We start from the raw sequence: 24956 nt of genomic DNA, 5'->3' as shown, positions 1-24956 counted from the left end.
TCTCATTATCCTAATCGACGAGGGGATCGATCGCCACCGCAAGCGCATGGTCGCGCCGCCCCACTGCCGTCGCTGCGGCGCTACTCCTCGATCTCCGACGTAATGTGCCGCTCGCTGCTCATCGACGCGGCGCCCCCTGTCGCACGCGTCACCGGCGGCGGCGGCCAGGAGGTCTACGAGAACATGGCCTTGACCTGCATCAACAGCGCGACCACGTAGTTTGCCCAAGCAGCGCTGGCGCGGGGAGCATCCGGTAACGAGGTGGCCCAGCAAGCGGAGCCACTCCTTCACCATCGGTGGCTCGCCGGCGGAGGAGACGGCCGCGGATACTGTGGGCGCCGAGCTTGCAGGCGGCATCACGATGGTATGCTTGGAGGTGGTGTAGGCCCGGGCGTGCGGGCCGAGGCCGCCGCCGCTTTGGCCCTCGCCCACACGTCGTCGTCGCAGCGCCCGCCTGCGGCCGCCTCGCCCGCCGATCCGATCCAGAGAGATAAGGGAGAGAGAGGAGAGGAATGAAGGGAAGAGGATGACATATGGACCCACATCTCAGTGGGTCCTTTTTTTATGGCAAACGGGTCCCGCTCATATTTTTTTATTTTTGTACACGTAAGCGTCAAGTCAGCTTCACGTGGAGCGAAGATCGAGTCAATGCCGCCACGTATACGCCATGTCAGCAAAACCACCGAGGGAGTCAAATTGCGCCGGTTTAAAGAGTTAAGGGGTCAAGATATCCGGTATTATAGTTTAGAGGTACGATTCATATTCGACCACTAATTAAGGGAATCAAAGTAAACTTATTCCGTAAGGAAATCCAGTTTGACCAGGCCGGCCATGCGGTAGATGTATTGGGCCTCTTCATTTGTGGAGGTGCGCGGCTGTCACGAAAAGATGACATGTTAAATATATAGATGGGCCAAGGAATTGTGAATTACATGAGTGGTTTACCGTTTCGGCTACCTTTCTTCCTTGATTTGGTTTAGGGGACAAGGGGTGTAAAGTGCAAGAAGTTTGATTAGTCCTAAGCGAAAATTACAAAAAGATTAGGACACAACTATGGATCGGACGCCCGATTTTTCGCGTTTGAAATCGAGCGCTCTCCCTAACGTATAATGCATGCAGAGGCTGCAGTTACATAGCTTCCCAAGCAAAGCAGCTATACTGTATTGCAAGGATAAATAATGTATGTTAGGTTGGTTAAAGTCCTTTAGCAAATTTAAAACTATTTTTTCTTTTAAAATACTTCTTTGATCTATGATTCGATTGCACCATTAAATTTATTACAACTAAATCTTTACAATAAGACCACACATGATTATATTCCGTAAAAAAAGTTTAGCTTTTAATGGATTTCTAAATGTTGCACGTGCTTTTATAAATGTTCCAGGTAGTATTTGTACTATGTTTCACTCGGTAATTTGTAAATACTAGAAAATGGGTGCGCCTTTGGCGCACCACTTAAAAGTACCATGTGAATATTTATACTTTTCGTTTAGGATATAGAATATATAAATGTAGTAGAGTTATTTAGAATTAGTTTGATTTCTTAGATATATATGAGATGGTGTAAAAATGAACCGAGCGACAATAATCAGTGGTATTTGATACATTTCTATTTTGAAAAAATATGAAATATTTCTTTTTGGGAAAAGAATCTGGAAATGTTTATTTCTCAACAAACATATTACACTTAGATAAATGGAAAACTGGCAAAAAAAATCTAAGCTCAAAATAACATCTCAAAAGAGACAAGACTTTGTCGCATAATGGGCCAACAAGTAGAATATATTAATGTGCTAGCATGCAGAATGCTTTATTTGGCCAATTATGTAAACGCTTCACGTGCAATACTATTTAGCAAGTCCTCGATATAATTAACAATTCTTGGAAAAGGCAAGAGCCAGCTCTTCGGGAAAATAAACATGCTGGTTGGTGTGCTCTCTCTATATGGCTTATATAATTGTTGAGGGTAATTAATGCTAATATTTTGCTAGACTTTATAGGAATTAGCTTAATTTTTCATCAAATTCTTGTGTAGATCGTGCACTTTGAGGTATTCACAATGGTAGTGTTTCAAGATGCATGATAACCTTATTGTACCCATGGTTGGTTTTGTATTTCAGCTCCCTACCCAGGGGTGAAGCTACAGTTATTTACCAGGGTCAGTTGACCCCGATGATTTTCTTTTAACCTCTCGTGTCCTCTTTACTTTACCAGCTATGACCCCGGTGAAAAAAAATATTAGACCCCAGTGACATTAATTGTTGATTGCTACGTTAAATCCCAATTGATAATTATAAACAATACTGCAGCAGCACAAATAGAAAATTAGCTACCACTTATGATTATATATACGTCAGCTGAATATGGATATACATTTGAGTTTTTGAGATTTGAGACTATGCATAAGGCCAATGGCCCACAACTTCGTCTCAAATTCCCTAGCAAAATAATTTCTATAGAAAATTGCTTTAAAAACCAAATTAATCTATTGTCTTTCAAGTTTTTATAAGCTAATACTTAATTAATTACGTGTTAATCCTTGCTCCATTTTGCGTGTTGGGACAGAAGGGTTCAGAACCAATTGTTAGGTCCAAACACAACCAGATTGTATGAGGGCTCACCTCTTCGATTTAGTATTGGATTCCAAACATAGCGATATGACTTTTTTTTACCAAAATTTATATTTTTTATTATTTTGGTTCAATTTTACCATTCCAAATTTGAATTTTTGAAAACTATTCGAAATTTCACTCAGAATTTACTTTTTTCTCGAGTCGGAACATCAAAATTGCGTTGTTTTCAATCCGTTTTGGTTGAAAACATATACCCTGATTTGTAATGACCCCGGCGATCATTTATCCTGGCTTCGCCCCTGTCCCTACCTCTTCTAGTTAAGTCCTCTTATTTTATTATATAGATGAGAAAATTAATTACATAGACGCCCTATGGGCCACTTCACATTCTAATTTACTCCCTCCATCCCCAAATAATCGCTCATTTGGGTTTAAAATTTGTCCCAAAATAACTAACTTATTAGGGTGTGTTTGAGTGAAGGAGAAAAGGGAAGAATGATAAGATGAACAAAATAAGATAAGTCAATAGCACAAGATTAATGATTAATAATTATTTTAAACCTGAAACATAGATTAATATGTTTTTTGATAATTTTCTAGAAATTTTTTAGAGTAAATTTTACTTTGGACAACCTTATTGCGGATGTTTTTCTTTTGATCACCTTTTACGCAACGTTTTTATTTTGGATCGAGTAATCTTGCCTTTGTTACTCTCTCCTCATGCATATGAATGACCTCGAGTACTCCTACTCTTATTCATTAATAAACTTTCTTAGTTGTATGTAGACTATTTCTTTGACATACGACAATTTAGATGTATATGGATAAAACAACTGAGGATGTTATAAAATGCCACAAAGGTGAAAATACCCAGTCAAAAGTGAAAAAATTGGTTGGGGGTGAGCCAAAGTGAAACATCAGCAATAAAAAGTGTCCCAAGTGAAATTTACTTTTTTTATTTACAAAAAACACAGGGTTTATCATTTTTTTTTTACCGTAAAAAGCATAGATGAGAAAATTAATTACAAACACCCTGTGAGCCCACTTTGCATTCTAATTTACTCCATCCTTTTTTTTTAAAAAAAAAAGCTCTTCTGGGTTTAAAATTTATCCCAAAACAACTACCACTTAGAGCGTGTTTGAGTAATTGAGAAAAGAGAACAATGATAAGATACACAAAATTAAGACATTAGCATATGATTAATAAGTATTAATTATTTTTTAAACCTAAAAAGAATTAATATGGTTTTTAAAGTAAATTTCCTATAAATTTTTCTTTTGAAAAAAACACATCATTTATTGGTTCCGGTAGAGCGTGCGAAAAACAAGAATTTTTTTCACATTCTCACACTGTTGAACACAGATTAAGGTCATCATCGCTTGTCCATAATCCCCTAATTAACCAAAACGTCTTATTTAAAAATAAAAATCAATTTATAATATATATATATATATATACATATATATATATATACATATACATATATATATATACATATACATATATATATATATATACATATATATATATATATATATACATATATATATATTGTTAGTGACTTGAAAGCTAATATAAAATAGAAACTATATTAAAAGTATCTTAAAATTAATTATAAAATTAAGTTTGAAAATTTTAACTTTAGCTTTAGCTTTGGCATATTAAGTTATATAGGGGCATATGATATTCATCTATGTTTGCAGCCTTGCAGCGAACAGTTATAAATAAAAAAAAAGGAAAAGTAACGCAGGCCAGCCGAGTACTACTACTACTAGTGCATGTACTGGAGTAGGAATAAAGAGCAGCGTTTCCCACGAGACCACGACCACTCGTTTCCCACATCCACAAGTCGATAACCATGCGAGGGCGGAGAGCAGTATGCCAGCGAAGATGGCTGCAGAGACGGGGACCATCAGGAGTGCATGCGTGGCGGGCACAGGGCCCAGCGGGAGCGGCCTCCGGTGGCACAGGATGGCGGCGACGACGGTATTGAGGGCAAGGCCCAAATCCCACCGACGAGCAAACCTACCGCTCGACTGCTCCATCCGTGGCTGGCCATCAGCCTCAACATCCACATCGCCGAGCTCAGCTTCCTCTCCTCCTCCCTCTCTCTCTCTCTCTCTCTCTCGCCATCCACATCCCCTGAAGCTTAGAGGCGTCGGCTCGAGCACATCGAGGAGGCGCGCGCAAGGGGCTTCCATCTCCCTCCGCCGGCATCGGCGCCACCTCTCGCATCCCCCTTAGGCGGCGCATGTCCAGGCGGAGCAGGCCGCGTAGATCGAGCCGCCATCACCCCTCATCCTCATCGCCCGAAGCAGGCACCGGCGATGTGGATCGAGGGCTCGAGGCAGGGCGGCGACACGATGGGTAGGAGATTTTTATTGCGATTTTTTTTTTGATTTTTTTCTCCAATAACCCAGATTCTTCAAGATTAGATCACACATTTTTTAAAAAAACCCTCTCAAACCTGCAATTTACATTTAGGTCCGCCAGATGATTTTTTACCGTTGATATATCATCTAACGGCTATTAGAGGGGTGCAAACACGTGGTGCGTTCACCAGCCGAGAATCCCCGAGTGAGCGCAACACGCGATGCCACGTGGCCCAATGGGACGCCTGGGTTCGGACCCTGAAATCGGTTTATAAGATTGCTTATGTTCTGGACATGACATAAAATGTTTCAAAAATATCAATTTTTGTTGTAAATATAATGTATCTCTCATATGATTATTTTCAATGTTTCATTTGTTGGTATTTAATGTTTTATAGAGCGGTCGTAAGTGTTGCAGTCAGTATTGAGTAATATTTCATTTCTCTGAAAAACATTTGACCTAGTGATAAAACAATTTTTTATATGTGATGAAATAACATTCAATTTTTTCATCAAAATATAGTAGTGTGTGATCTTACAAATTCAAAAAATCTTTGTTTCTTTTATTTCTAATTTTTTACTGTTATAAACCCTCCCACTAACTTCCGTCCAAACTAGGGGTAAACGTCTCTTTCGATTAAAAACTGGAGGCAAAAATAAAACCCCTAAAAATAGAGGTAAAATTAATATTGGACATAAAAGTTGGCAAAAAACCGAAATTGTCCATCATGTGTTGTTACTGCAGCAAGCAGGCACTAAGTCCATATGAGACGGTCATGCCACGCACAACTGACAGTAGTGTCGGGGAGGGTGTCCGATCTTTCGGGTTGGATCGAGTGCCCGATCCGAACTATTATCTGAAGGATCACCCAGAGTTTAGAGCAAGTTTAGTTCCTACTATAACTATTTACTACTATAAGTTAATATTAAACCTAACATGTATAATAGGTTAGCTATAAGGTAGTTTTATTTTTGTCACCCTCTCTTTCTCTCACTATAAATTTAATACTCCCTCCGTTTCGAAATATTTGACGCCGTTGACTTTTTATCACATGTTTGACCGTTCGTCTTATTCAAAAAATTTAAGTAATTATTAATTATTTTCCTATCATTTGATTCATTGTTAAATATATTTTTATGTAGGCATATAATTTTACATATCTCACAAAAGTTTTTGAATAAGACGAACGGTCAAACATGTGCTAAAAAGTCAACGGTGTCAAACATTTTGAAACGGAGGTAGTATATATTTATTGGAGCTTATGTTGAGCTAACTCTTATATAAGAGCTCACACTCCCTACTTTTCTTTATCCCTCTCTTCCACATAAGCATATATTTTACTCATAGCTCACTATTATTCTTGCTCTTATTTGAACAACAGATGGCCCATATGTAATTCAGTCATTCTTGATGTTTGTCTTTTCCGCCTTCCGTTTCTTATTATACACTGGTTTTTAATTTTTTTTCTTAGTTAACTTTCTTAAAATTTGATTAAGTTACATAAAAAATTAATAATATCTACAACATCAAATTAATCTCATTAAAACTAACATTTAATTTATTTTGACAATATGTTTATTTTGTGTTGAAAATATTGCTATATTTCTCTATAAATTTAATTAAACTTAAAAAATAATATTTTAAAAAAAACAAAGTGACTTATAATATAAAACAAAGAAAGTATTATACTATATCGATGCACATTCCGGGATTTCGTAAAAGCATTATGTGTTGATAGCAATTTTCGCTAGTATACACTATGGTTATATTTATGGGCCTGTGCAGATTGCTGCCAAAATGAACCTTACCAAAATTTGGTAATGCCAAAATTTTAGCAATGTTGTCAATTGCCAAAATTTTGATAGAATTGGTTTAATAATGTTGCCAAATTCTATACATATTACCAATATTCGGTAACAAACTAAATATAGCTATATAATTATCAATTTTACCAAATAATGCTATGGTTGATAATCCCTATATTTCAAGGTGTTCAATTTCTGAACTTTATTTGCAGTGCATCCATCCTTCGTTTCTAACTCCTCCTGCCAGAGAGCAATACATCTTTGATCAGCGAGTCCAGGTTGCCAAACGAGCTCCCACCGAGCCGCGTTGCTCGCGCGGCGCTCTCACTCCACTCCGCTGCCCTCTTCCTCATCGCTCTCCCCTTCTCCCCTCCCATCGCCTCCCGTATCCTCGCCTCCACCGCCTCCCGCCGCACGTCGCCGCCGCCGCCGACGTCCATCGCGACGCCCCACTCCGCGCGCTTGTACAGGGAGTTGGTCGGCTGCTCGGCGAAGAACGGCCACGACAGCATCGGCACCCCGCCGGACAGGCTCTCCAGCGTCGAGTTCCACCCGCTGTGCGTCAGGAACAGCGCCACCGCCTCGTGCCGCAGCACCGCCTCCTGCGGGCACCAGCTCGCCAGGAGGCCCCTGCCCCTCGTCGCCTCCATGAACTCCGGCGGCAGAGCGGCGGCGGCGGCGGCGGCGGCGTCGTCGTTGCCGGTCACCAGGTCTGGCCTGATCACCCACAGGAAGGCGTAGCCGCTGCCGGCGAGCCCCCACGCGAACTCCACCAGCTGCTGGTTGCTCATCACGGCGATGCTCCCGTAGTTCACGTACACCACGGACCGGGGCGCCCTGCCGTCGAGCCAGCCGAGGCAGGCGTCGTCCTCTCTCCAGAGGTTGGAGCCCAGCGCGTCGAGCGGGTCGCCGCCGCCGCTCGACGGCGCGAGGCTCTCGGCGAGCAGGTTGAGCGGGCCGACGGTGTAGACGGCCGCCGGCTGGAGTGTGGCGCGCAGGGCGTCGAGCGCCGGCTGCTCCAGCTCGTCGAAGGTGTTGTAGATGATGGCGTCCGCGTCCGCCATGTGGTCCGTCTCGTGGAGCACGTAGGTGAGCATGGCGTCGTCGCGGTCCGTCGTGCGGAGGAAGCTCGGGAAGTCGCCGATCCGCGCGTGCTTGCTCATCCCGAATGCCCAGTCCACCGGCGTGTCCAGGAACCCGTTCGTCAGCTGCTATGCATCTGATCACCGGCGTGTCATGCAACTGGATCGCCATGAACGAAGAACGGGTGTACGTAGGAAGGAGACGATACCTTTGAGCGGGACAAGTCCCTTGTCGATGAAGAGGCGGTAATGGCGGTAGCCGAGAGAGCCGCAGGCGCTGGCCGTCCACAGCAGCGCGCACGGCACGCCGAGATCCTCCGCGGCGTCGACGCCGAAGGTGAGGCCGGCGTCCGTCACCACGCAGGTGACCGGCGGGACGCCGGGCGAGCGGTTGAGGCCGGCGAGGAGGCTCTTGAAGTGGGGCAGGCAGGTGGTCATGGTGGACTGGCAGATGGCCGCCGCGTCCTGCGTGGCGTCGGCGTCGCACGGCGGGAGGCCGTCCGGGATGGTGGCGAAGCGGAACCCCGGGAGGCCCGCGACCGCGAGGGCGTCGGCGCCGTGGACGCAGCGAAGGCGGCGGTGGTTGTACTCGGTGTGGACGAAGGTGACGTGGAAGCCCCTGCCGTGGAGGATCTTGGCCAGCTTCATCATCGGCGTGACGTGCCCCTGCGCCGGGAACGGCATGCACACGGCGTGCGGCGGCGGCAGCTTAATCTCGCCGTCGCTGGCGGCCGGAGTGCTCGCACTGCCCATGCACGCGCCTGGTCAGCTCTCGATCGAACAGGATCCGTGCAAACGTCTGTACGTGAATTGCTCTGGAAGGCGAAGCAACGAGATGGGCTGCCATTTATAGAGCTCGGTGTTTCTTCCTCGGTCGTATGTAATTATTCTTCTTTGTTTGATTTGTTAATTTCTTTAACTAATCGTTTCTCCACGGACAAAGAACAAATTAAGGAAGACAAATTAAAAGTCAAAAACACAAAGTCCCTATATCTTTGCTAGTTCTACGGATGCTGTCCATGACTCCAGGGCGAAGCTAGGATTTATGGTTAGGGGGTGTGGATAGAGCAAATAAGTTATAAGTCAAAGTAAGCATTGCCGATAATAAAATAAAACATCATGTGTTCTGCCATAAAATAACTTGAATTTAGCTCTTTAGTTGTATCATTGGATGTTTGACAATTTGACTTGAGACACCATGATCGACAACGAAACGCAATGGGAGAATGGAGATACACGTGAAGCCGAAGCAATGAAGGCGAGGAGTTGATTTGCGTTGACTCTCCGTCTCTTTCTTATTAATTATTTTTCTATATCATGTTTATTGATAATGGACTAATTAACTTGCTAATACGCTAGTTAGTAGCACAGGAAAGGGGTCGGATAGGGGGGTGTTGGCCCTCTCCGGCACCCCCTTTAGCTGCGCCCCTATGACTCCATGTGATCACGACGAATTACGCATATACATGCATCACTATGACATTTTATTATTCACAATGCACCTACTCTATTGGCCATCTCAAAGCCGCCTATTTTTAGTGAAAACATTTACTGTAAACAAAGTGGCCTCCTGTCTTAAACAAAGTTCCTTATCAAGTTAGACTAAGACAGTTGTACTGATGTACTCTGTATAGATTGAGAACCTGAAGATTCTAAGAAATTGCTTGGGGGTACTTAATTAGGCATCTAGCTGGTGATAATTTTTACAAGGTGGGAAACTTTAGCTTCCGACTATATGGTTCATTTCTACATTCTATATCTACTTGTGGTCTTAAAATCTGAAGTAAGAAATTGTATTTGGATGACTTGGAGATTATTGAGTAGCTGCAAGTGCCAAAAGATTCCCGACGTCTCTTTCTAAAGTTCTTTAAGTGTGTACATAAGTTATGATGTGCGTCTTATGCTTGCCGAGTAATGCTCACCAGCTCCTCAATTAATCCCAAGCTGCAGGCCATATTTTTTTTATCTTGCTAGATTAATTTAATTTCTCACATGGGTGGCTATCTAGTATTCCTACCTCATACAAAACAAATGAAACAAAATTTATAGATCCATCTAATTAATCAGATGAACAAACGGGTGGCTGCTAGCTAGGGGACAAGCATCCTGTTAGAACCGAAAGGGATGATATATTATGAGTACTAGGTCTAATACCTATGAATATATTATATATGTCTATGACTAATACCTATGTACAAAATCTGATACCCGTCGGTATCAAGCTGATACCCAATCACCAGGCATGGAATACCTATAAAGAAACGTTTCGATGTGGTGGATGGTTGCGCCATTACAACAATAGATTTACGGTATCTAATGATTTAATTTATTCCATAAATAAATTATGACATTGCAGATGTAAACTAGATTGAACGCATCATTAGATCTACACATATAAACTAAGCAGTAAAACATGAACAGATCAAATATGCACAACATGTCGAACACGTACCGAGGTGACGGAAAGACCGGTTGCTCGGCAACTCGCGGTTTCGGGCGTCGACGAAGGCGCGCAGCACGCGAGCGGAGAGGAAGACGAGCCTCGTGGACGAACAGGGAGCAGTCGCGCGAAGCGCTTCCCAAAAACCTTATTGCCGCCTTCTCCTGGTGCAGGATGTCGAAGGCAGAGGTTCCGGAGACCTGCTCTCCCGATCGCCGGTGCACGCCGGCGAGCGGGATGGAGTAGTCTACGAGTGACGGCGCAGTACAGAGTAGGAGGCAAACCCTATATTGATTTCGCGTATGTTGCGCGAAGGCGGTGGCTCGGTTTATATAGAGATAGGTCGCTTGATCAGGGCGCCCGCGTAACCGAACCGGATAAGTTGTACGTAACTTATCCGGACTCCACGCCGTTTACACGCACCAGATTTTTCGGAATGTTTCCAAAACAAAACAAATCCGAATTTCCTGCAACAAAACAAAACTACAAAAGGAGGCTGCATCTGCGCAAGGGTGAGGAGGCAATTTTGTGGACCATTCGACGCGTACGTCGTGCACGCGCGCCGCCGCCCTGCCCTGCCAGGCGAGGCGAGCGAGCACGCATGTGTGTTTCCCCTCTTCTCTCCACCGCACATACTTTAAGTGGCTAGGAGGGCATCCTCCCTTTTAAGGAGGTCCCCCTCTCCTAGAATAAGCAAGGTGGTACTAAACTCCACATGCATGCCATCCCATGAGGTGAGCTTTTGTGATTTTCAAAAGAACTAATCTTCGAATGGGCCTTAGCCCATCTATTAATTCCAACAATATTCCACCAAATCTCAAAATCCCACTGAGATTTGCCTTTTTCCAATGTACTGTTTATATACCAGCGGTTCGATGGAGACCGATTAAGGTTGAACATCTATCTAGAACTCCAAGCTACACTTACTCACAACTTGAACAATGGACTACGCCTTGAATTGCAAGTCTTGTGCAAGCAAGTTTCATTCAGAGTCTTATCTGGTACTAGACCGTCTGTAGACTACCCCTCGGGTGGAGCGTATAAGTCATACTCCTAGGTCTTTAGTAAGCTTCCTAAAAGATTTACCCAAAATCTCCATAGACTGCGACCAACAGTCAAGCTCACAAAGGTGAGTTCTTTCAAGAATGCTCTGCAGGATAGCATCTTCGCTAATTAAAGCCAACAGAACTCATTAAGGCATAGCCAACCTGCCTTGCAGCTCACGAGAGTACATGCATCTTCACTTAGAGAGGGTATAGATTGGTACTCTTCTCTAGTTTACTAATGGTTTGTTCTTCCCAGGTTCTAATTCACGGGATCTCCGATCACCTAGACTGGGTTACCACCATAGTATAACTCACATGGGTCTCAAACCCATCTCCTTCGATGCATTGTCTATCACATTTCGTGATAGTCCCTTCGTGAAGGGATCTTCCAGGTTTCTAGCTGTTTGGATGTAATCCAACGTTATAACTCCGGAGTTTCTCAATTTCCTAACAAACTTCAATCGTCTTTTCACATGTCTAGACGATTTCATATTATCCTTAGAACTATTCACTTTGACAATTACCGTTTGATTGTCACAGTTCATAAGGATAGTCGGCACCGGTTTTTCAACAATAGGCAGATCCATTAATAGATCACGCAGCCATTCTGCCTCAACAGTAGCAGTATCCAATGCCGTCAGTTCTGCTTCCATGGTTGACCTCATCAAAATGGTCTGTTTGCAAGACCTCCACGAAACAACACCACCACCCAGTGTGAAGACATATCCACTAGTGGCTTTGATCTCATCCACATCAGAGATCCAGTTAGAATCACTATAACCCTCCAGTACCGCAGGATACCCGTATAGTGAAGCCCCAATTCCATAGTACCTTTCAGATAGCGCATTACTCGCTCAAGCGCACGCCAGTGATCATCTCCCAGATTAGAGGTAAACCGGCTCAACTTGCTCACAGCAAAGGAGATATCAGGCCTAGTTGCACTAGCCATGTACATCAGCGAGCCAATGATTTGGGAGTATTCCAGTTGATTCCTAGCAATTATCTTGTTCTTGCGAAGCAACAAGCTAGGATCATAAGGTGTTGGAGAAGACTTACTATCAATGTAGCCAAAGCGATTCAAGATCTTCTCCACATAATGGGACTGCAAGAGTGTAATCTCATTCTCACCTCTAATTAGCTTAATGTTTAAGATAACATCAGCTACTCCCAAATCCTTCATATCAAAATTTTGAGACAAGAATGATTTAACCTCATTTATCACCTCAAGGTTTGTCCCAAATATCAGTATGTCATCAACATATAAGCACAGAATAACTCCCTCACCCCCACCATGGCGATAGTACACACATTTATCTGCCTCATTGACTGCAAAGCCTGCAGATGTCAATGTTTTATCAAATTTCTCATGCCATTGCTTAGGAGCTTGTTTCAGACCATACAAAGACTTCAACAATTTGCACACTTTGCCTTCTTGACCTTTAACTACAAACCCATCAGGTTGATCCATATAGATCTCCTCATCCAGCTCTCCATTAAGAAAAGTTGTCTTAACGTCCATTTGATGAACGAGAAGACCATGTGAGGCTGCTAGGGAAAGTAGCACACGAATTGTGGTCAATCTAGCAACAGGTGAGTAAGTGTCAAAGAAATCTTCGCCTTCTTTTTGAGTGTAGCCCTTAGCAACAAACCGAGCATTGTACTTTTCAATAGTACCGTCAGGCCTAAGCTTATTTTTGAACACCCACTTGCACCCCACAGGTTTACACCCATAGGGTCGCTCTGTCACCTCCCAAGTCCCGTTAGCGATAATGGAATCCATTTCACTACGGACAGCCTCCTTCCAGTAGTCTGCATCAGGAGATGCATATGCTTCTAAAATTGACTTAGGAGTGTCATCCACGAGGTACACAGTGAAATCATCACCAAAGGACTTAGCCGTCCTTTGTCTCTTACTCCTTCGAGGAGCTTCACTGACATCCTCCTCAGTGACATGTTCATGTGTATGTTCAGTTTCTTCTGGTGGTGTGATTAAACTGGGAATTATTTCAGAGGGTTGGCTCGAACTACTATGCGTATCCTTCATTGGGAAAAAGCTCTCAAAGAAGGTAGCATCACGAGACTCCATAATTGTACCAACATGCATGTCAGGTACCTCGGATTTAACTATTAAAAATCTATAGGCAATGCTGTGATGAGCATATCCCAGAAAGACACAGTCCACAGTCTTAGGTCCAAGTTTGCGCTTCTTCGTTATTGGTACATTGACTTTCGCCAAGCACCCCCATGTGCGCAAATAAGAAAGTGATGGTTTTCTCCTAATCCATATCTCATATGGTGTTTTGTCCTTATTTCTGTTAGGAACTCTATTTAACACATGATTCGAGGTCAACAATGCTTCCCCTCACCATGCCTTAGGTAGTCCCGCGGTGTCCAACATGGCATTCACCAAGTCAATCAGTGTGCGGTTCTTCCTTTCAGCAATCCCATTAGACTCGGGAGAATAGGGAGGAGTCCTCTCATGTATGATGCCATGTTCCTCACAGAATAAGTCAAACTCGTTTGAGAAGAACTCTCCACCACGATCAGACCTAAGTCTTTTTATCTTTCTATCAAGTTGATTTTCAACTTCTACCTTATAAATTTTAAAATAGTCTAGAGCCTCGTCTTTCGTTTTCAACAAGTACACATAGCAAAATCTAGTAGCATCATCAATCAACATCATGAAATATCGTTTTCCACCCTTCGTCAATACCCCATTCATTTCACAAAGATCTGAATGTAGGAGTTCTAGTGGTGCCAAGTTTCTCTCCTCGGCAGCCTTGTGAGGCTTGCGAGGTTGCTTCGATTGCACACAACTATGGCACTTAGAACCTTTGACAATGGAAAACTTAGGAATTAAACACATGCTGGAAAGCCGAGACATCAAGCCAAAATTAATATGACATAAACGTGAGTGCCAAACATTAGCCTCATCATCCACACTGCCACAAATATGGTTCACATACTTATTACAGAAATCAGAAAGGGAAAAGCGGAACAGGCCTCCCCACTCATAACCTTTGCCAATAAAATATCCATGTTTAGACACGACTACTTTATTAGACTCAAAAACCAACTTAAATCTGTCTCTAGTCAGACAGGAGCCACTAACAAGATTCCTGTCGATAGAAGGGACATGTTGCACGTTCTTCAGCTGCACGATCTTTCCCGAAGTAAACTTCAGATCTACCATGCCAATACCATGAACAGAAACATGTGACCCATTCCCCATTAGGACGGTGGAACCCCGTGCGACCTGATAAGAAGAAAACAATGAGATGTCAGCACAAACATGTACATTGGCCCCAGTATCAACCCACCAATTAGTAGACTGATTAACTGAAAAAACAATAGGTAAATTACCATACCTGCTTCCATCTCCAGTGTTGCCAATGATCACATTAGCAGACTTAGAAGTCTGCCCTGCAGGTGCCTTCATCCCCTTGCGCTGTGGACACTTCCTAGCTAGATGACCTGGTTGCCCACACACAAAGCAAGTCCTCTCATGCTGGTTAGGATTGTTGTTGTTCTTCTTCTGCTTCTTGAAGTTGGTAGTCTGTTGAGCTTTGTATTTCCCCTTGCTCTTGTTCTGGGCCTTGTGCACAACATTGGCACTGGACTGCCCACCATCGCCCTTAGACGCGACGTCTTTTTCCCGAGCTTTCTCCTCAACATCAAGAGACGCTATCAACCCCTCAACGGAGTGTTCCTGTCTCTTGTGTTTGAGTGCAGTACCGAAACTTCTCCATGATGGAGGTAGTTTCGCAATAATGCACCCGGCCACAAATTTGTCGGGTAAGACACACTTAAGGAGTTCGAGTTCCTTAGCCATGGTTTGTATCTCATGAGCCTGTTCGACTACAGAACGGTTGTTAGCCATCTTGTAGTCATGAAACTGCTCCATGATATACAGATCATTGCTAGCATCAGTAGCACTGAATTTAGTATTCAGTGTATCCCACAACTCCTTAGCATCGGTCATATGCATATACACCTCGACCAGACGATCGCCAAGAACGCTAAGAATGCATCCCACAAAGAGAGTAGTGGCTTCCTTGAATTGCTTCTGCTGATCAGCAGTAAGAATTCCTTCAGGTTTGCCAGTACTCACCCAGAAGCATTTCATAGCTATCAGCCACAGAGTGACCTTGATCTGCCATCTTTTAAAGTGCACACCGGTGAATTTATCCGGCCTCAGTGCATCGGCAAAACCAGCCATAGTAAAATCACAGCGCCTATAATAAGGTTTTTGGATTGTTGAAATTATAAGCACATAATGATTTAATTTATTCCATAAATAAATCATGACATTGCAGATGTAAACTAGATTGAACGCATCATTAGATCTACACATGTAAACTAAGCAGTAAAACATGAACAAATCAAATATGCGTAACACGTACCGAGGTGACGGAAAGACCGGTTGCTCGGCAACTCGCGGTTTCGGGCGTCGACAAAGGCGCGCAGCACGTGAGCGGAGAGGAAGACGAGCCGTCGTGGACGAACAGGGAGCAGTCGCGCGAAGCGCTTACCAAAAACCTTATTGCCGCCTTCTCCCGGTGCAGGACATCGAAGGCAGAGGTTCCGAAGACCTGCTCTCCCGATCGCCGGTGCACGCCGGCGAGCGGGATGGAGTAGTCTACGAGCGACGACACAGTATAGAGTAGGAGGCAAACCCTAGATTGATTTCGCGTATGTTGCGTGAAGGCGGCGGCTCGGTTTATATAGAGATAGGTCACTTGATCAGGGCGCCCGCGTAACCGAACCGGATAAGTTGCGCGTAACTTATCCGGACTCCATACCGTTTTCACGCACCGGTGTGGGCTGTGTCTCTAGGGCAACCACGAATCCGTGCTCAACTATACCAAGGTTCAGATGTTCCAAATCGCGTTGAACCTCACAACATAGTTGCTCTACCCATGCAACGCTGCAGTAGCTCTTCCTGCTCAAGGCATCTGCAACCACATTAGCCTTGCCGGGATGATAATGTATTCCCATATCATAATCCTTGATCAGCTCCAACCATCTTCGCTGTCTGAGATTCAAATCAGGTTGAGTGAAGATGTACTTTAGACTTTTGTGATCTGTATATACCTCACAACGGTTACCGATGAGATAGTGCCGCCAAATCTTTAAAGCATGAACAACTGCGGCCAATTCCAGATCATGCGTTGGGTAGTTGCCTTCATGAGGACGCAACTGCCGTGAAGCATAAGAAACCACTTTGTCATCCTGCATCAACACACATTGTAACATCCTGAAAATTCCCAACAATAAAAATCACTAAAATTTCGAACTTTTTAAAACTTTTTGCATCATGCTGGATGTTATGGTTGCTTTTACTTGCCAAGCTATAAATTGTCACAATGGAAAATTAAACTAAAGTTATACAGCTAAGTAATAATTATAATAATAAGATATTTATTATGAACCCTATAAATATTTACGCACGAGAAAACAAAGCCAGACAAAGGGAAGGTTAATTACCAATTTAATTTATAGATCAAATATTAAATACTTGAACCATGTGATGCGTGCCATGAAATATAAACACTTAGGAAATGATAATCATTCAAATAAATGGAACTCTATCTATAGAGTAGTTTTACTGGGAAAAATTAATTAGATATTATATAATTTGAATTGAATCACAAATGCTAAATTATAGAAATCCATGTGGTGGTAAAACCAATCCAAAAAGATAAACCAATATATGTGAAAACATATAAATACCAAAATCCCAAATATAGGGAATTATAAAAATCTAGGATATATATTAAATATTGGACAATATTAAATTTTGGGAAAATTCACATTTGAGCACTTAATATGGTCACCCAAATGCTTAGGAGTAAATACAAATTAAAATAAAGATTAGGTGTGGATAGAAATAAATAAAATATTATCGCGACCATATTTGGATCAATTAAATTTAAGTACGATGGAATAAGAATTAACCCTAATTAAAACTCAAATAAATTATATAAAAATAAAATATGAGTAATATTAATCTAGGGTGAATTCATTAGTTGAGATAACACAAATATTGAGTAAACTTTATTTATGCAAGATTTAGAAATTATAGAATCAAATTTATATGGAAAATAAACTGAAATCGGGATAAATAGGAAAAGTCACTATTCATTGCCCCCTAGGTGTTCGATCGCGTTCCCTAGCCCTAGCCCCTCCTCTGCCGCGTGCCCTCGCGCCCCGCGCGCCGCGCGCTGCTCTGCCTCTCCTCTGTCGTCGCCGCCTCGCGCCGCTCGCCCGCCGCGCCGCCGTCGCCATCGTCGCCGTCGGCCTCGAGCCCCGTGCCGCTGCCTCGCGCCCCGCGCCGCCGCTGCCACGCTGTTGCCGCGCCGCGCGCCCGCCTGCCGCCGCGCGCCCGTTCCGTTGCCGCACCATCCGTCGCATCGCCGTCACCGCGCGTCGCCGTCCCGCGCCGCGCCGCCCGCCCATCCCATCGCCGCGTGACCATCCCGTCGCCGCGCCGCGCGCCCGTCGTGTCACCGCTGCCGCTCGTCCCATCGCCGCCTGCCACCGCGCGCCGAGCCCCGCGCCGCCCCGAGCCCCGCGCCGCCATCACGTCGCCACCCATCGCGTCACCACCGTCGCGTCGCCGCCCCTCCCCTCACCTTCTTCCCCTCTTCCCTATAAACACCCCCACCCCTCTCCATTATTTCCCACTCCATTCCTTTCTCCTCTCCCTCTTCCCCCTTCTCCACGCGCCGCCGTCGTCGTGCCGCCGCGCCGCCGCCACAAAGTCACCGCGCCGCGCCGCGACTTGCGCCGCCGTCGCCATCGTTGCCGCCGCGCCGCCGACCACGGTGACGCCGCACCGTACCGGGTGCCGCGCCGCGTCCTGCGCCGCCGTCGCCGTCGTCGCCGCCACCGGTGAGCCGTCTTTCCCCCCCCCCCCCCCTCCATCTCGCGCCCACCGCCGTCGCCGCCCGAGGGAGAAGCCGAGGAAGAAGAGAAAGGAGCCGGGAGGGAGAGAAGGAAGGAAAAAGGAGAGAGAGGAGAGAAAGAAAAAGAAAAGAGAGGCCGGCAGAGAAGAGAAAGAGAGGGAGAGAAAAAGGAGAGAAAAAGAAAGAGAGGGAGAGCAAAGAGAGAAAAAGAAAAAGAGGAGAGAAAAAGAGGGAAAATAGAAAAGAAGAAAAGGAGAAAATAGAAGGGAAATTGGGGGAGAAATTAGGAGGATTTAGGAAATAAAAATGGTCGGGGTTAATCATAGATTATTTTTGGAAATTCCTCGAGCGTAATAGTATTTCGATCGAAATTCCGAGTTAATTATAAATATATGTTTCTGGATCAGATTAAATTAAAATTGGTAGTAATTTAGATATAATTAATAACCAAACAATTAGATGAATTCTTATAGATTATTATAGATTATTTTTGGTAATCTCTATAAGTCATCGGTTCACGGTAGAAATTCGGATTCAATTACTTGGAATCTTAGCCGTGTATTATATTTAATCGTTTAGTCATAGACTAAATTAAATTGTATAATATTTCTAAGATTTCGTCCGATATTTAGCTCGTAATCGAAATTTCTAACCTGTTATATGGATATAATGCTCAGGATGAGTAAATTTAAAACTTATGACAACAAAATATTTATACCCGCAAAATAGTTTAAATCGAAATTGGGTTTGCCGTAGTTCGCAGATAGTAAAGTTAATAAAAAGGAATCGACTTTCGCATTCGACTTTTACTCGGATTTAAGTGAAACTTGAACCTAAATTCATCTAAATTCATAAGCTTTCCAATGATATATAATTCACTATTTAACAAAATATATTTATAATTATAACTTAACTAATATCAAATAATTAGATGATAGTTAACCTAAATAGTGTGCCAATGAATAAAAATGGATATTGTACAGTAGCATAATTATCTTTAACATGTCTTGTCGCTGTAGCAACTAAATAAATTAGTTATAATCAATCCTTCAAATTAATGGATATATAGGAAAATATTAGTGCCAGTTATTAATCTATGTCCAAATATAATTAAAACCCACGACTTATTAGTTATTTAAATAGAGTTAGCCTTATAATTATTAGGTAAGTAAAATATAGATACACATAGAACGGTCCTAAGCTTGTTTATGGCAAATAATAACAGAGCTAGTGTGATTAAATCACCTATATGAAATTAATCAACGACATATCCCATATAATAGCATATAGTAGGCAAGGTGAGCAACCCTTAGTTAACCAAGCAGTAAATAGAAACTATTCAAATAAATGATTCAATATACTAAGATATTGTGCACACACATATTGTACATCCCATTATAGATATATGGTATCGTATTAATTTGCTTGTTGCGTATATTAATTTAGAGGGAGTATATGACAAACTGAATATTAGATAAATACTAGTTATACATCTTGTCCTCGTATAATTACAGATCAACTGTAAATTTGGATTATTCATTGTAAAATTATGTGATGGGATAATCCGTAACCATAATATGATTAACCTAAACAATTCTAACATACAAAGCATGGGTAATTGTTAACCTTTTATAATTTATTTTGACAAGTGAAATATGTACATAATTAAAATAAAGCCTCCATTAATAAAATAATAATACAAATGATTCACAGTAATTATTTGACCGATCCAAAATCCATCCGGCAACAGAACCTCTAGTGTATAACCGTGCTATGTAGATAAATGCATGCCTAGCCATAATCCTTCCATAGCCATTTGATAGACTAAACCACCGATTAGCCAAATATATATGTATCCTATAAATGCTATGTTGGTTAACTCCTAAATAGGCCACGTTGATAATAGAAAGATTAAGAAACCTTAGCCCCTAGCGAGATTGGAATCCATTAGCAGACATGAATAGTATATTTTGTTGTGCATATTTGGTTGTTATTTGAATATTGGTTTTTCTTGCGTATTATAGAATTTATGTATCGGTTAGTCGTGAGGCAACGTCAGCAACTTCCAGGAGGTGAAGGTTGATCAAGAATTATATCAAGAATAAGGACTATCCTGAGCAAGGCAAGTCATCACTATTCGTTGAACATGTTGATCCTAATTGCGAAATTGTTTTGTTTACAAATAAAATTGCATGCAATGATGAACGTCCTACTTGTGATTATGCCATGCCTTGATTATTGTTTACCCTTAAAATCCTTGTACCCATGATTACGTATGAGTCCCTAGTCAACTATGACAATTGCTTAGAAATGCTATTCTAGAATTATGCATACTCATATTTATCAAATGCTATATGCTTGGGCAATTACCTTTGGGAAGGTAATTGAGATGCGGCATGTGGAGACATGAGCGCCACATTGCCATGATGTTGATGACATGATTTGTGAAAGGAAAAATAAAATTAAACAACTGTTTTCGACTGGGGCGGACGGAGGATTTGGGTGGTATCTGGAAAAGGCTAGTACCGTCCCCGGTCAATTAAGGACCGAGCCATGAAGTTAAGCATGAAACGACCCCCGTACAACCGTACTTCTCGAATGGGTATAGACCTAGCGGATTAGATAGCCGAGCGGAGGCAGTATCCCTGCATAGATGGTTCACCCCTAAGTGAGGCAGGTGCGCTACGATGGGACAGCCGTTGAGGTAGGGCCAAGAGGCGTGCCCTACATCGGTGTCGCCATTGGTAGGACTGCCATGAGTGTGTGAGAGAGAGAACTTAACTTGAACCATAATTTAATATGTGTGTGAGACTTCTCTTTCCCGGGAGCGCCAGAACTCCTCTCACTGCTAGAAACATGGACGCCTAGAGTGCATGAGGATTTAAGTTCATGGAGCGGGTACTGCCAATGCGAGGTTATCGAAAAGCTTTGCCGTGACGCGTCTCATGAGTTGGGACGAGGCTCATGTGTTGGGCAGTCGCGGAGTGCGGGTAAAGTGTACATCCACTGCAGTGTGAGTAAACCAAATCTATTCGAATAGCCGTGCTCGCGGTTATTGAGCACCGGGACATGTATTACACTTGGCTAGACTCTAAATTCTTAACTTGTGGGGAATGGGATATTGCATGATGAATTTTATGCTGATGGAGCCACATCCCGAGAGGAGGGAAGGTGGACATCCTCAGAAAACCATGACGATTCAATGGCGGGAAGCTATCCTTGGGATCACAATGGATGGTGGACAGAACCGTCGTTGTTTAAAGTGAACACTGGTACTAAAATTTGATCAGTCTATGCTAGGTTTTAGGCTTGTGAAAAGAATTGTAAAATTAGCTTTATGCAAAAGGACCTGAAGCCATTCCTTGAAATACCCTCTATCATATGCATTGTTATTGTGGTGGCTTGCTGAGTACGGTTGGTACTCACCCTTGCTATTTATATATCTTTTAGGAGAGTGTTGAAGAGAAGCCCTTGTCGGTACGCTTGCGTATCCCACAAGATGATCGGAGTGCGGTCTTGTTCTAGGTCTCGTTCCCCAGTCGACTGCCTGTGGCATGTTAACCGGGCCCTTATATTATTTTGTCTTCCGCTGTTGTTCTCTGATAGTTGTTGGCCTACCTGGCCCTAATGTAAGTATTTAACTCTTTTAGCCTAAATTCATTCGTGATATGTTGTGATCCAACTATGTATGTGTGTACCAACTACTGATCCAGGGACTGGTACGGATAAACACAGAAGATTTCCGATTTCCAAAATCGGGGGTCTACACACATCCTAGCCCCTGGCGAGATGCATCACAATAGACCTGGAAATCTTTCGTCTGATCAGGCAGGATTAAGACTGGTGCAGACACCAACCGTCGTTTGAGTTCTTCAAAACTCCTATTGCATTCAGCAGACCAGATAAACTTTTCTTCCTTCTTCAATAGCTGTGTCATTGGCTTAGCAATTTTAGAGAAGTTCTCAATGAACCGGCGGTAATAGCCCGCAAGTCCTAAGAAACTCCGAACCTGAGTGACTGTCCTTGGTGAGGTCCATTTGGTAACTGACTCCACATTTGCTGGATCCACAGCTACTCCTTGAGCATTCACGATGTGACCGAGAAACTGAACTTCCTTAAGCCAGAAGTCGCACTTGCTGAACTTGGCATATAGCTGGTGCTCTTTTAACTTTTCAAGTACCAGCCGAAGATGCTGCTCATGTTCTTCCTCGGACTTGGAGTAGATAAGTATGTCATCGATGAAAACCACGACAAACTTGTCTAGAAATTCCATAAACACCTTGTTCATCAAATTCATGAAGAAGGCAGGTGCATTAGTGAGTCCGAAAGACATAACTGTGCATTCGAACAACCTGTACCGAGTGATGAATGTTGTCTTTGGAATATCCTCTTCGCGGATCCTCAACTGGTGATAGCCTGATCGCAGGTCTATCTTAGAGAACACAGTAGCTCCTTTCAACTGATCAAACAGATCATCAATCCTTGGCAAAGGATACTTGTTCTTGATGGTGACCTCATTGAGTGCGCAGTAGTCAACGCACATCCTCTTGGTTTTGTCTTTCTTCTCCACAAAGATAACCGGAGCACCCCAAGGCGACGTGCTCGGGCGGATGTATCCCTTCTGTAACTATTCATCGACTTGCTTCTTGACTTCCGCCAACTCGTTGGCTCCCATTCTGTAAGGCCTCTTGTGGATCGGTGCAGTTCCAGGTACCAAGTCAATCCGGAACTCGATATCCCTTTTTGGTGGCATTGTTGTCAGATCATCCGGAAAAACCTCTGGATACTCTCTGACTATGGGAATATCCTCCAGCTTCTTAGTGGTTTTCTCCACTGCTACCTCTTGTTCTTCACCAGCAGCCTGGTTTAAACTGATCCCTGGCTTCTGCGGCACTGGAGACTGGAAGGTTACCACCTCTCCTTTTGCATTGGTCAACTTGATGGTGCGGCTGGCGCAATCAATCACTCCTCTGTGCCTTGTCAACCAATCCATTCCAAGTATGACATCTAGGTCCTTGGATTCGAGAAGAATGAGGTTGGCTGGAAAAATCAACCCTTGAATTTCAACTGTCACAGATGGGCAGTAGTGAGTTGTGGTCATGCCACCTCCAGGAGTATGAACTCGCATTGGTATCTTAAACTTCACTAAAGATAACCCATGTGCACCAGCAAAACGCTTGGAAATGAAGGAATGGGTTGCACCAGAATCAAACAATATTACTACCGGTGTCGAGTTGACGGGGAATGTGCCCAATATAACCTCTGGTGCTGACTGCGCCTCCTCTGCAGATGCATGATTAACACGGGCCTGAACGAACTTGGGTCCATCACGTCTTGGCTTCGGGCACTTTCCAACCGTGTGTCCGGGTTTGTTACAATTGAAGCAGAGTTCGGGTTTTTCTCCCAACCTCTTGGGCTGTTCTAGCAGAGCTGGCTGAACTGATTGGGCTGGAATCTTTAGTGAACTCGGAGTAGGGTTGAAGCTGTGCTGCTCACTGTTGTTGTGACTGCCACTATGGTGGTTCTTGTTGAAGCTACCCGGGTGGTAGGGACGGTGCTGTCGGATAATCATGGTGGAAGGTCCACCCTGATATCCCATTGTGAAACGAGGCTTCTGACACTTCCCCTGGGGAGTCCTGAACTGAGCTGCCTTCCTCTTACGGTTTATTTTGTTACAGTGCTCCTCCTGACGGATAGCCTTATCCACCAGCTTCTCAAAGTCCTCATAATCTCTAGAGATCAACTGGTTAGTCAATTCATCATCAAGACCAGACAGAAACTTCTCCTGCCTCCCGTCATCGGTACGCACGTCCTCAGGGGCGTAGCGTGCGAGGCGGTTGAACTCATGCAAATACTCTATAACTGTTCTGGTTCCTTGTTGCAGGGAACGGAACTCTCTCTTCTTTTGTGCCACAATTCTCTCGGGAACCTGTGCTTTATTGAAACTATGACAAAACTCTGTCCAAGTAACCTCTGCCCCAGCTGGACGGGTCACCATGTAGTTGTCCCACCAAACAGAAGCGGGACCTTGCAGCTGGTGTGTAGCAAAAGCAACCTTCTCTTGCTCGTTGCATTGCAAAAGATTCAGCTTCTTCTCAATGGCATGAAGCCAGTCGTGGGCCTCGATTGGGTTGGTGGTGCTTGAGAAAGTGGGCGGCTTGACACGAAGAAATTCTAACAGTTTGGACTGAGGAGGTGGAGGACCAAACTGCAGGTTCTGCTGCTGTTGCTGTGCTTGCTGCTGCACCTGCTGCAACACCTGATGGTACTGTTGCTGCATCTGTTGCATCATCATTGTCATCATCCGCGTCTGATTGTCCAACACCTGAGCAATTGTTGGGTTCTCGGGCGGTGGGGACGGACTGTTGTCAGATGCACTGTTGGCACGTGCTCCATTGATCGGCTCTTCGCTGCCACTGGCGTTGTTTGAGTCGCGTGAACCATTCCTTATCTCCATCTGAAGGGGATAGGTAGAAATATGAGAAAAGGAAGAAAAACAGGGGGCTCAGAAACTAATCTTGCTTATGAATTTAAGTGCAATTATCTTAATCTTGATTAAAACACTGAAAAAGAGGCACGCAACTCCTAATTGAGGCAGTCATACCACTGACACATGATATCGACCGCCGACTAACCCACAAGCAACAAACCTAAACACGAAAACTAGCAGGCAAACAGACTAAGAAGGCGATAAAGCTAAGGGCGGCGACTCTGAAGCTCGGGGCGGC

At 43.7% G+C, this 24956-nt stretch overlaps 2 long non-coding RNA genes and 1 pseudogene across 2 annotated transcripts; 1 reads left to right on the top strand and 2 right to left on the bottom strand.

The window, feature by feature from the left end:
• Positions 1–6968: 6968 nt before the first annotated feature.
• Positions 6969–8587, bottom strand: LOC4329762 (7-deoxyloganetin glucosyltransferase-like; annotated as a pseudogene).
• Positions 8588–14158: 5571 nt separating this feature from the next.
• Positions 14159–18441, bottom strand: LOC136355089 (uncharacterized). The gene is made up of 3 exons (XR_010739170.1): positions 15724–18441; positions 14689–15555; positions 14159–14576 (listed from the first exon to the last, which is right to left on the bottom strand). It is a non-coding gene; the product is annotated as an uncharacterized lncRNA (long non-coding RNA).
• A 1806-nt stretch (positions 18442–20247) lies between these two features.
• LOC136355422 (uncharacterized) lies at positions 20248–21910 on the top strand. The gene is made up of 2 exons (XR_010739671.1): positions 20248–20350; positions 21679–21910. It is a non-coding gene; the product is annotated as an uncharacterized lncRNA (long non-coding RNA).
• The last annotated feature ends 3046 nt before the right edge of the window (positions 21911–24956 follow it).

This window comes from Oryza sativa, chromosome 2 (genome assembly GCF_034140825.1).
Source record: "Oryza sativa Japonica Group chromosome 2, ASM3414082v1".
Lineage (NCBI taxonomy): Eukaryota > Viridiplantae > Streptophyta > Magnoliopsida > Poales > Poaceae > Oryza > Oryza sativa.
This window is presented reverse-complemented; position numbering and strand designations above follow the sequence as displayed.